This window comes from Uloborus diversus, chromosome 3, assembly GCF_026930045.1.
Source record: "Uloborus diversus isolate 005 chromosome 3, Udiv.v.3.1, whole genome shotgun sequence".
NCBI classification, from domain to species: Eukaryota; Metazoa; Arthropoda; class Arachnida; order Araneae; family Uloboridae; genus Uloborus; species Uloborus diversus.
In genome coordinates this window covers 85,578,443-85,590,518 of record NC_072733.1, presented here as the reverse complement: position 1 = coordinate 85,590,518, position 12,076 = coordinate 85,578,443, and the positions used below count along the sequence as shown (strand labels likewise).

Below are 12,076 nucleotides of genomic sequence, written 5' to 3'. Positions count from 1 at the left end.
CGATTGCCTACGCAAGACGAATGGGCAGCAATGCCTCAACAACTCATTGACACCCTCATTCTCAGCATGGGCAGACGCTGTGAAACCTGCCTATCAGTCGGGGGAGATCATATCCCCTACTAAAGACCGGATGTTTCTTGCTGGACACCCATCACAGGGATGTTTCGGCCTTCAATCGCATTGCGCTCCATGCTACTTTTTCAATAAAGCTTCTCTTTATCCCTCTGATTTCTCTTTTAGTAAGTGTTGCTTACATTACACATGTCCATACGTATTGGGGATCTTACGGTATTAAATGTGTTGATTTGGGAAGATTTTGTACAAAGGTATATTGAAAAAACCGTCTCGTCCTTAATTTTTGCACACCAGTGTATATTAGATTGGGTCAAAAAAACTTTTTTTTTCTTTTTCGAAACACTGCGGAAAACTTGCCTATGAGATAGGTAAGTAAAATGCACATTAAACAAAGAACAAAAATTGAGTCCTCGGCTAGCGCAATGCACTTAAAATTTCGATTTTTTTCGAAAATCAAGTCATTTTACAATTTTTTCGCAGTACTCAGCCAATAATATTTGAAACTGCTATAGTGAAATTCCTTCAATATAATAGTTACAAAACACGAAAAAAAAAAAGAGTAAACTGATCGAAAGCTTTCAATTTTCAGTAGCACAAATTATTCTAAAACTGGTAAATTATTGCATTTAAGATGCATACTAACACCTAAAAGAAAGGTGTAGTAAGGCATTCTGAGTGTTGTATTAAATGACTATTTATTTACTTCACAGTGCAATTAATTGTAATAGCATGACCTTTTAATGATTAAAATAAAAGAAGAAATTAATGTTCACTTTTTATTATACTAACATTATTACTATAAAAAAAGAGAGAAAAGAACTGCATTGCAAAAAGTTACCGGAAGGAATCATTTAAACGTGATAAAGAAAAAGAAGTATTTAAAAAGAAGTACAGTTACATCTCAAGACATCAAATTCGTCCAAACAAAAACCACATTCAGTCAAACGAGAGATAATGCTATTAGCCATGGTTTGAGCAGACTCACTTGAGGGTGTAGCGTGGTCAACATAAACAGATTCGGAATATTGTATTTGTAGAATAATGTTCTTATTTTATGGTTCTTTGAAAATCTTTTGGTTGACATACTCAATTAAAAGGGTATTAATCTTCCTTCCATCAAAATAAAATAATTATTGCGTTCTTCTTGGCTTTGTTTATGAAGTTCTTTACACATTTAGCTTTTTTTTTCTCTTCTGATTTTCTTTTTGTCAACAACATGGGAATGATCTTCATTAGTTTCGAAATAAACATCTTTCTTGTGGCAACAGTAGCTGCTGCTCGGTCTGAAATTAAAAAGAGATTACAGTTTAGTGTAGTATTTTCCAGTTTTATACGCATTAATCAAGGTGACATAAAAACAGCGTCCGACTCGGATTCTTCATAGTTTTTATCTATTTCATTGTCAACGTCTTCGGACGAATTTTTCTTCAACATCAACACCTCTGGTTTAACCTTTTCCACATTTCTTTGAAAATACATGAATTTCAGCTGAATGGTAGCGATTTTTTTCGCTTTATCGCAGTCACAATGAATTGATATTGAACACTCACATTTTTCAGAAACCTTTTGATAGCTACAAGAGTATCATTTTGCACTTACATAAGGCCATGTCAGACATTTTTTTAACTTTCTTTTTAAATATTTCTTTTTCTTTATCACGTTTAAACAATTTCATTACCTTACGGTAACGTTTTGAAATGCAGTTCTTTTCTCTCTCTCTCTCTCTTTTTTTACTATTTTTAGTAATAATGTTATTAAAATAAAAAGTGAACATTAATTTGCTCTTTTATTTTTATCATTTACATATCATTATATATCATTAATTGTACTGCGAAGTAAATGAAGTAATAGTTTTTTAACACAACTCTCAGCATACTTGACTACACCTTTCCTTAGTTTGTTGTTAGTATGCACCTTAAATGCAATAATTTACCAATTTTAGAATCTTTTGCGCTACCTCAAATTGAAGTCTTTTTACTAGTTTACATTTTTTTCGTGTTTTTTAACTATTTTGTTAAAGGATTTTCACTATAGCAATTTCAAATACTATTGGCTGAGTACTGCGAAAAAAATTGGAAAATGGCTTGATTTTTGAAAAAAATCGTAATTTTAAGTACATTGCGCTAGCTGGGGACTCCATTTTTTTTCTTTGATGTGCATTTTACTTACCTTCCCCATAGGCAAATAGGCAAGTTTTCCGCGGTATAGCGTTTTGAAAAAGGAAAAAAAAGTTATATATATATATATATATATATATATATATATATATATATATATATATATACCTACAGACCTAGTAGAAGATAGTATATGTTTTTCCATTATAGTGCGTTAGGTAGAAAATTTATGTTAAAATATGCACATCGTTTCAAGTGTTGATTGAAATGTATTCCAGCAATAATTAATAATTTTTTTCTTAAATATAACGACTTGTATGGAATTCAAAAAAAGAGTAATTGTCAAACCGTTAATATACTATTCCCAAAAGTGAAGAATTTAGTGAGAAAAATAAAAGACAGCATAGCACTAATGGTCAGAAAAATACCACATAGTTTTTTCAACGCTAATAGGACACTTTGGCAGTGGAAAAAAAAAAGTACTGAACATACAACAACAATAAAGTCGTGAGTGTACTCCCCCCACCCTTTTATTTAATGAACTACATGTATTTTCGTTGTAACAAATCATGCCATACATTAGTTCAGAGCTAAATAATACCGAACCGTTTTCTGATTAATTCAGTAATGAGTAGACGGTATTCATGTGTCGATAAAAAAACAAATTTTACGAATTCGTGTGAGTAAGGTGTCAATAAACGAAACGAGATCTCAAATATACGCTCAATCTATGCTGAAAATTTAAAGTGACAGCTGTGTCGAATTCAGTGTAGTTGTTAAACACTAATACTTTTTACTGGAATAACGTTGAGTGAAAATGGAAAGAGTTATAATTTCTAATCTGTTTTGGAATCAGTGTTGTGATGATGAAAGACGACATTATCCGCAAAGAGATTAAAAGCTCCTTCCATGAAAGAAATAAACTGTCTCATGAAAGTGTAACCACACACACAAACTTGTACGCAAAATTTCTGTTACTCAAGCTAACATTTCTGCATGTAAGTTGTGAATATGTATATTAGTCCAGTTGCATACTTAAGGAAAAAGACCTTCCGTGGGAAATTTCGTGAGGAAATTGTGAGACCAATTTTAATGCATTCCTTATGGCCTATATAACTATGCCTCACCGGGTGTTTTGCTTGAATTTGTGTCAGACGGCCTGTGTGACGTCATTAATCCAAGATGGCGCCTGCACTAGATATTAATGAAAATTTTCGGTTTTAACTGATTTTTGAGGCATATTATGAAATTTTTTCAACTTATATTATATATTTAACATTTTAATACCATTACATTTCAAATTTAAAAACAAATTGTCTGTATAAAATAAGTTATTTATTTTGTTATTTTTGATTTTCGATAGATTTTATGAACTCATTTTGTAACCAATAGCAGTTAAAAAATATTTTGGAGAGCTTGTACGATAAAATTAAATTTATTATTCCAAAAAAACCTGTAAAATTATTTGTATACACGTGTTTTGGGGTTATAAGAAGCATTTTTTTCTTAATGAAGAAAAAATTTACAACTTCCGTTACTTAATATCGGAAGCAATGGCAATTTTATTTTTTACATTTCATGTACTCTAAATGATGAATAAATTATTTAAACTCTGATTTTTATTCAAAAATATAGATTTAAAAGTAAACAAATAGTCCTTACTTAAAGTTCTTCATTTGAAGTGTCATCAATATCGCTTTGTTGGCTGGGGGGGGGGGGTTGCTTTTCACGTAAATCCTCATCACCTCCACACACACAAAGTTCAGTGCATAAAATGTTTTGAGATTGGCATTTGCGTGAAACAATGCATTTGCCTTTTACACAGCTGCATCGAACTAGTTTCAAGATGGATTTAGATGTACAAGGAAGTATACACATAACTGAAGCATAGAAGTTGTCTTTCTTTTCTCATCCGAAGTCTAACCGTGATGGTGAGTTCCGGTGCTGCTGGTCAGCAAGACGCCACTCTAATACCTGATAAAGCGTTCTTAAAATGTATGGGGACAAAGATGCTCCTGTAGGAGGCAAATTTTCATTTTGAGCCTCCTGCTTGGAAAACATGAACCAACGAAGTTCTTCAACATCTGAAATCTTGGTCAGCGGCACATACACGGAGCAAATAAATCCCTCAGTTGCAACTTTATCTTTTGCACTAAATTATTCGGTTGACTCCAGATGACTCAGAGCATCAAGAGTATTTTGTCTGCCGTCTTATAAATTTTCCAAAAAGATGGATTCCCTTCTTAGCAAGAGAACCTGTTGTATCACATCCTGATAGAGCATGGAGTCCTAATATTCCTTTAGTTTTTTCTGGTCCTAATGCGGTCATAATTCCTTTAATATCTCACTTTCTGTATTTTTATCTTTTAATACTTCCCCAAATGCTGAACATTTGCGCTAACTTGTCTTTGCAATTTTATAGGACGTTATTTCAGTTAGGGATTGAGGTAATGTCAAAAGAGAACGGGCTGCTGAAGGTGTGGTAAAAGAAAGTGGAATTTGTCTATCCGAGTCTTTTCTGTTGATAAAGTTCCATTACAATGCTATGCAAAGTACTCTTCCCCTAAGCTGTGTCTTCAAGGAAATCAATGTTATCATCAACACAAAATAAAAATATTGCCTTTATCAGATCAGGAGGAATATAAATTCCGCCACTCTCATCCATGCGCCCTTTCCCTCATTCGCTATATCTGTGTTTCCAAGCGTGGAAGTAGAACTTAAACATAATCAATCGAAACACCTATTTTATGTAAAAAATCAATATATATTTGCTTCGGGTAACAGAGTGCATAGTAAGGCCAACACCAACTTGCAAAGGAATATCTCGGGCGTGTTGATAAACAGTTTCTTTCGAAGCTTGGTACGAAGACAGTATTTTATACATGAATATGTGTGATAGTCTTTTAGCTTTATTCAGTACGATATAGTCTTGTACCTCAGAAATATAATTAATTTCGAATTTTCCGTTGCAGCACCATTTACAAAACTGATCAACTTCGGTTAGAACGGCATCAACTATCTGATTGTGTTCAAGAGATCCTGTAAATGTCCACTTCTAATCAGATAAAACTGCTTTGCATAAAATGTTTGCAGCTTCAAAGATAGTTCTTTTTTTTTTCCAATGTCTATAAAATCATCTTCTGCATTAGATAAGGTAATATCTACAGTTGCCTTTAAAGAAACGCGTTGCGACTCATTTACACTTTTTGGATTACTAAATATAGCGACATCAATTTCTTCTTGAATGAGATTTTTAATTCCTTTTCGCGTTTTATTTTTTCCTCCATTTTTATTTGCAATTGACTGGCAATTCATTTCAAGTCTGCTATTGTAGTAACATTTCCCTGAATAAGAAAAACATTTAATGCATACAGAAATTCTACGTCTGTTGCTTCATTAGAAACGTCTTGTGACTTTGTTACTAAACCAGGATCGCAATTTTTTCGTAAAACATTAAATACATGTTTTGCTCAGCAAGATTTATGGTATAAAATGTCCTTTGCATGAGGGTCTCCTGGATCTGTACAGTCACTGAGTTTAATTTTGAAAGTTTCATTTTGGGAAATTTCAATGGCTTTTTTTAATTGCTGACCTGCAGAATCTGTTTACACCGTCTTTTCCGAGGCAGAAAAAACACTTATTTTTGTCACCAACGACAATTTTGGATCTTGTTGTGTGTAGCCTACATTATTGTCTTCATGAATGGAAGTAGAACAAGATGGTTTATTCTTTTACATTTTGGGTTTAATCTCTTACTTCTGTCCATACTTGCTTTATGAGGGCACTTCTTGTAGCATTCTGCATGCCATGATGCTTTTTCATTTTTCAATTCTTCTACGGTCACATTCGTTAATCTATCAGTAAGTAATGTATATACTCTTTGTCATTCCACTCTGCTCTCTTCATGAAACATTCTAACACTTTATCATAACCAATGGGTTTAACTAATGAACACTTCTTAATCTGACAAAAAATACATACATGGAATACACCGCCAGCTCAGTCATTTCCAGCCGAGGACTGCAGTTTCGTGCTTATTAGCACTCATCAGCCCGGCATAGGAAAGTGACTGAGCTGGAGATGAAAAACCTCTTAAGGAAGCCAAGAGTGCGAAACAAACTGGTAGCTAATACAGGATTAGCAGACCAGACGAGTGACCACAGCTAATCCTGTATTAGCTACTAGTTTGTTTCGCACTCTTGGCTTCCTTAAGAGGTTTTTCATCTCCAGCTCAGTCACTTTCCTATGCCGGGCTGATGAGTGCTAATAAGCACGAAACTGCAGTCCTCGGTTGGAAATGACTGAGCTGGCGATGTATTTCTGCTTTAGCCCTGGCTAATGGGCGGTAATTTACTGAATATAAAAAATACATAGTTTATAATTAATTTGTAGCCTTGCTTTTTTTTTTTTTTGAAGATGGATTCAAAGAAACTTGTAAATGAGTTTCTGGGAGGGGGGAGACATCGTGAATAAAATAGCACTGATAAGTTAAGGAAAAGTAGCCGTACTTGTAGATTTGCAGACTATTCACTAACAAACCGGCAAACAATACTTTCTCTACTCAGAAACTTTCTCTTCTACTCCCCCTACAGATTCCTTAAGAGCACCCCCGATGTACGATGTTCACATCCGGTCAAAGAGTTTCAAAGAGTTTAGGGGGTCAGGGGGTATACAGGTTGTTAGAATTCTGTTAAACGATTATACAGCCGAACCTCGTTAAAACGAACTCAAAGGGACCTTCAAAGTGAATTTGTCTCAACAGTAGCTCGTTTTATCCGAAAAACAATAGTGTTAGGTGTGTTAAGTGATTTTAAACAGACAGACGGGGATCGCAAATTTAGTTTGCTTTAGCAGTAGTTCGTTCTGATCGTGTTCGAATTAATGAGGTTCGACTGTGCTATTGTTTAGTGATCTTAGCCTAAAAATTGAAAGTATTTTTAACTCCGAAAGCTCACTCGAAGCAGCTAATTCTGAGAGATAAAGTGAAAAGAAAAAGATTTATCAGATATTTTTTTATTGAGTTAATAAACAAATAAATTAAATAGTTTGCTCTTAATTCATAATAAAAAGATGAATTGAATATTAATCAAGTAAATTCGCCAGCAAATTATCACAAAATACTCAAAAATTAACTCATAATTGCAAAAACTCATCAAAGCCGCCATCTCGATTGATAACGTCATACAGGCCGTCTGACACAAATTCAAGCAAAACACCCGGTGAGGCATAGTTACACAGGCCATAAGGAATATAAAAAAATTGGTCTCACAATTTCCTCACGAAATTTCCCACGGAATGTAGTATGCCCCCCTACTGTATTGTGATCGAAAAGTATTTTTAGGTGAAAATTCGATGAAATTGCGCTTTTTTATGAAGGTATCTTCATTTTGAAAAACATAGTTTAAATTCTAGACCAATGTTTTTAACTTTTTATTTTTAATACAAAAATAGCATTAAGACATTTCATGTTAAATTAAAAAACGACTCAAACATCCTGCTCTTAGAAATATTGAATTTATATATGCGGCAGTGAGAAGCAAAGGATGTATAAGTGGGCATTTTCAAGATTTGAATAAAGCGCGTTGGAAGACAAGGTCCTAGGTAGGTTTTCATTGAAAAGTTATTTTTTAAATCATGCTGTATAGCTGCACCTACCAGGACTACTAGTACTATCTCTTGCCCTAAGACAGAGGGGAGATTCACCTACCATTTGTACTGGTTATCTCGAAACTTTTAATTTTGGCACTTTCATCCCTTTGCTTCTCACTGCCTCGGGTGTATAACTTTTTAAACAGATGTCATTCATAAATAATGAGCAATTTTTGAAACGCGTTAAAATGCATCTTTTTTCCTGCCGGCAGTGCCTTAAAATGTTGTAATTGGAGTTACATGGGAGCTACTGAGTTGTATATAGCTCAACTGAAACCTCAACTTACATCCCTTTACCTCTCACTGCCTCAAATGAGGTAAAATACATCAGTGTCTCACAAGCGTTAATGCCTTGAAACCTTTCGGCTGGAGCTATTTGTTGAGCATTCACGATTGCTTATTGTTCTCACTTGACAGTTTTGATGTCCTATGATTTTATTTTCCCCCCTCCTTCCTCTGCAGCACCACCGTCGGCCGGCCGCCTCACGATGCTGCTCCTCTAGCGAAAACCGTCTACAGTGTCCATATCCGAGACACACACGCATACACACTCACATACCTACCTACACACACACACATATACTCACACACTCATGCCTGCACAGAGACACAAACACACACGCCTACACACACACACACACTCGTGATTGCGAAAAACATAATTTGGATTCTAGATGTCAAAATTCAAATTAGTTTTTTTTAATATTGAGCTTTTTTTTTCACTGTATTTTCAGTTTTATGGCTAGCTGCGAGTGCAGCAGTAGAGTCTTTTACTTAAACCATAAATAATCAAATTCTCCATTTTCAGGACTCTTCGAATCATCATTCTTCCACTTGTCGCTGTCGTCTTTATGGTAAGTACGGCTTTAAAATTGGCTATTTCCAGATTAATATTTGTATGTTGTTAATTTTTAAGTAAAATCTTTTGTCGGATGTCTTTTCATGCTTAAGCTCATTTCTTTTGCATTGAAAAAGGCGTTACTTGTAACGCCGAAACAGGCATATACAATAATCTGCAATTTGTGCTATTTGACGTTATTTCTTATTTTACTTTTTATGCCCAAAGTTATTTATTTAACTTAAAAGAACTTAAAAATAAAAATGCAGACTTACGAAAATTACTTAGAAATGATATAAAGAAATAAAATTGTTTCTAAAATAGAAGTTGTTGAATATAACTGTATCATGTGAGTTCTTTATTGGTTTTTAAGGGCTATAGGTGCTATTTGTTGATCATAAATTAGAACAACTAATGTTAATAATATCAAAATTATTGAGACCGGTCCAACGAGCCCCGACTGTTCCTTTATTTAAATATAAGAAAATTTTGTAGGGGAGACCGGGGCAGGATGACTATGCTAACAATTTTTGTTGTTTATTAATTTATTTTTAAGGATCGTAAAATTAATTTTACGTGAGCTGTTAGAGTAGTCCTTTGTAGTATTAAATATATTACCATTTAATTTTTCGAATAAAAATAACGAAGGATATTTTTATTTTTTCATAACCCTAACAAATCGTCATCTTGCCCCAGTACTGGGGCAAGATGACGACGTTGAAAAAGGTTGAACATATCTTATGTTTTGCATATGTTATCTAGCTTTACAAATGATTACTGTGTTTTACATCTTAAAAAATATCAAATTAAGCTTAATGCATTGTAGCGTATTGTTGAAGCGTTAAGTTGTGCAGCTAACAAATAAAAATGTCATTTTCATAATTGAAACATTCCTCATGCCACCACTTTTGGCTTTTACAGCACTGAATTCATTCTTCTGTTGCAGTGTCACACTATTCCTCTTTACAAGCAGGGCATCTTATAACACCATTATTTGAAGTTGTTTCAACTGGATTGCTTGGCATGAGGAACTTAGTTTCAGTTTTTTTACTCCATTTTTAGCTTCACGAGCTTAAAATTTCTCTTTTTGTTTTAAATGATTAATTATTTCCTTTCTCTTTGCTCCTTGTTCTGACATTCCTTTGATGGGTGTGCGTGTAAGAATGTGTGAGCTTAGTTTTCTGCTTTTCCTTTTTGTTTTCACACATTGTGTTGCTTTAGGCAATGCAATGAAATCAGAAACACTAACAGGCTTCTTTAGTGCATCGGTACGAGCATTTGTCATAACTTCTGCTTCGTCTAGAGGGTTTATATGTTGATTTTCTACTCCCAAGGTCTGAAGATTAGCACTAGTATTCTCAGTTTCATTGCCAACAATATCATAGTTCGCTAAAAACAAGAGAATGAGTCTCATGTCTCATTCTTTAAATCCTTTAGCGGCATTTTCCAAATGTAGCTGCTTTGAAGTAAGCGGTGCTTAAAAGCTCACCAATATTTTTGTCTCTGATAGTTTGTCCTCGATGAATGACCACAAAGTTGTCACATGCTTGGCTGTATTAGGTTTTTAATGGGCAGAAAGATGACGCATCAGTAGCTAGAGACGATGCTTTTTGTGCTGTGGAAACCCAACCATGATAATGTTTTTCACTACAATATAAGATAGCCTGCAAAGTTATGTGAGATTTATGATTGTCAATAACCAACAGAGCAGGAGATTCTTTGCTTGGTTTAATTCAGTCAACTAGTCATTAGATTAACTAGTTATAGAAGCGCAAGGTCGCGTGGACAAACACACAGACAAATAAGCGTTTACAGGATTTAATAAACTGGATAATATAGTTATTTTAATAAATGCCGAAACACGGGGCAAGATGACGAGCTCGTCATCTTGCCCCGCGCTTCGATCTGTCATCTTACCCCGGACTGCCTGTCTGAACGGATTTTTCTCCATTGCCATAAAAGAAGGCGACTAATTGATATTTATTCATGGTAATAGGTAGTATTTAAACTAAGCTACTCATAAATACTAAAGAAACACGATATATCTTCTCTGTATATGTAGCAGAGCTTATTTACACATGCATAAAAATTATACCGTGGCAACGGTAAACAATCAGAGTTTCAAAACTAACACAAATATCGCAATTTCAGCGTCTCTATACTATTGCTGAACGAACAACGGATAGGAGAGCCAGTATCATGCATTTGATGCAGTTACCTAGTGGAGAATAGAAAAATTAAGGCATTCGTCATCTTGCCCGGCTCGTCATCTTGCCCCGGTCTCCCCTACGTATGACAAGAAAATATATACAAAAAAAATCATGGCATTGCAGCCAAACTTGTTTACTATGATATCACTTTTAACAACGCATTAGTTATATTATCAATATACCTCTGATCTTAGGGATTCCCTTGGCAGCAATGTTAAATTACTTGACTTTTAGCTAAATGGTTTAAAATACGACGTCGGTTTTAACGTAATCTTTTCCGCAGTTTCGAGCATGTTTTATAGGTGATCTACAGAATATATAGGATTTTTTTAAAAATAATATCACATTTTTTCTTGAATTGACTTTCTTGTCTCACCACAACTTGAATGACAAACTAAATCCTTAATAAATGTCGACAAATTTAAACCTAGAAACTTAGTAGTTCAATAAGGTTTAGGTGTATATAAAATTATAGAGGATATTTGGTAAACATTTAAAGAAGGAAAAAACTCTCTGAAACGAATCAAGAAAAAAGATCTATGTCATTAAATCAACAATGTAAGAGGAAAACCTTGACAGTGAAATTGTGAACTTTTACAGAAGTTTTAAACATTTAGAAAGTGCAAAAAAGCAAATTTTGAATCCACAAAAAGAAACTTATAAAGAATTTTTCTTTTCTACTATCACAAAGCTTGCTTCAGAGTTGATGCAAAATATTACGTGCAAGTGTTTCAAGACATTTTTATTGTAAAACAAACAATTGGAAGTGCAATTTGTAAAAACCTTCTCATTTATAACTTTAGCCACTGCAAACTGGAGGTGGTACAAAAAAACACTGACACTTCAGACCATTTCCTCAAAATAATTAAGTTCCTTGATTGCTTTAGTAGGAATAGTTTAAAAAAAGAAAGAAAGAAAAGAAGAGAAATAGATGAAAAAAAAAGACAATAGCTTAGAACCATGATAAATATTTGCTTTGGAATTTCATTTTTTTTTTCAAAAATAGAAGCATATTTTAAAATTTACTACTGCTTGCATCAAAACGTATTCCGTGTATGTTTTTAAATCCATATGTATAAAACTTCACAAATATAATCAGAACAAATTTATTGGACTACATACATCTATTCTAAATAAAGGCAACAAGCAAGTGATTGAGCACTGTCTGTTAAACAATTTGATTTGAT

At 33.9% G+C, this 12,076-nt stretch overlaps 1 long non-coding RNA gene across 1 annotated transcript in view; it reads right to left on the bottom strand.

Moving 5' to 3' along the window:
• Nucleotides 1-850: 850 nt before the first annotated feature.
• Nucleotides 851-12,076, bottom strand: part of LOC129218360 (uncharacterized) — a 44,810-nt gene continuing 33,584 nt past the window's right edge. The window contains exon 4 of the long non-coding RNA XR_008580317.1: nucleotides 851-1,358. This is a non-coding gene — a long non-coding RNA (uncharacterized LOC129218360). The remainder of the gene's footprint in view (nucleotides 1,359-12,076) is intronic.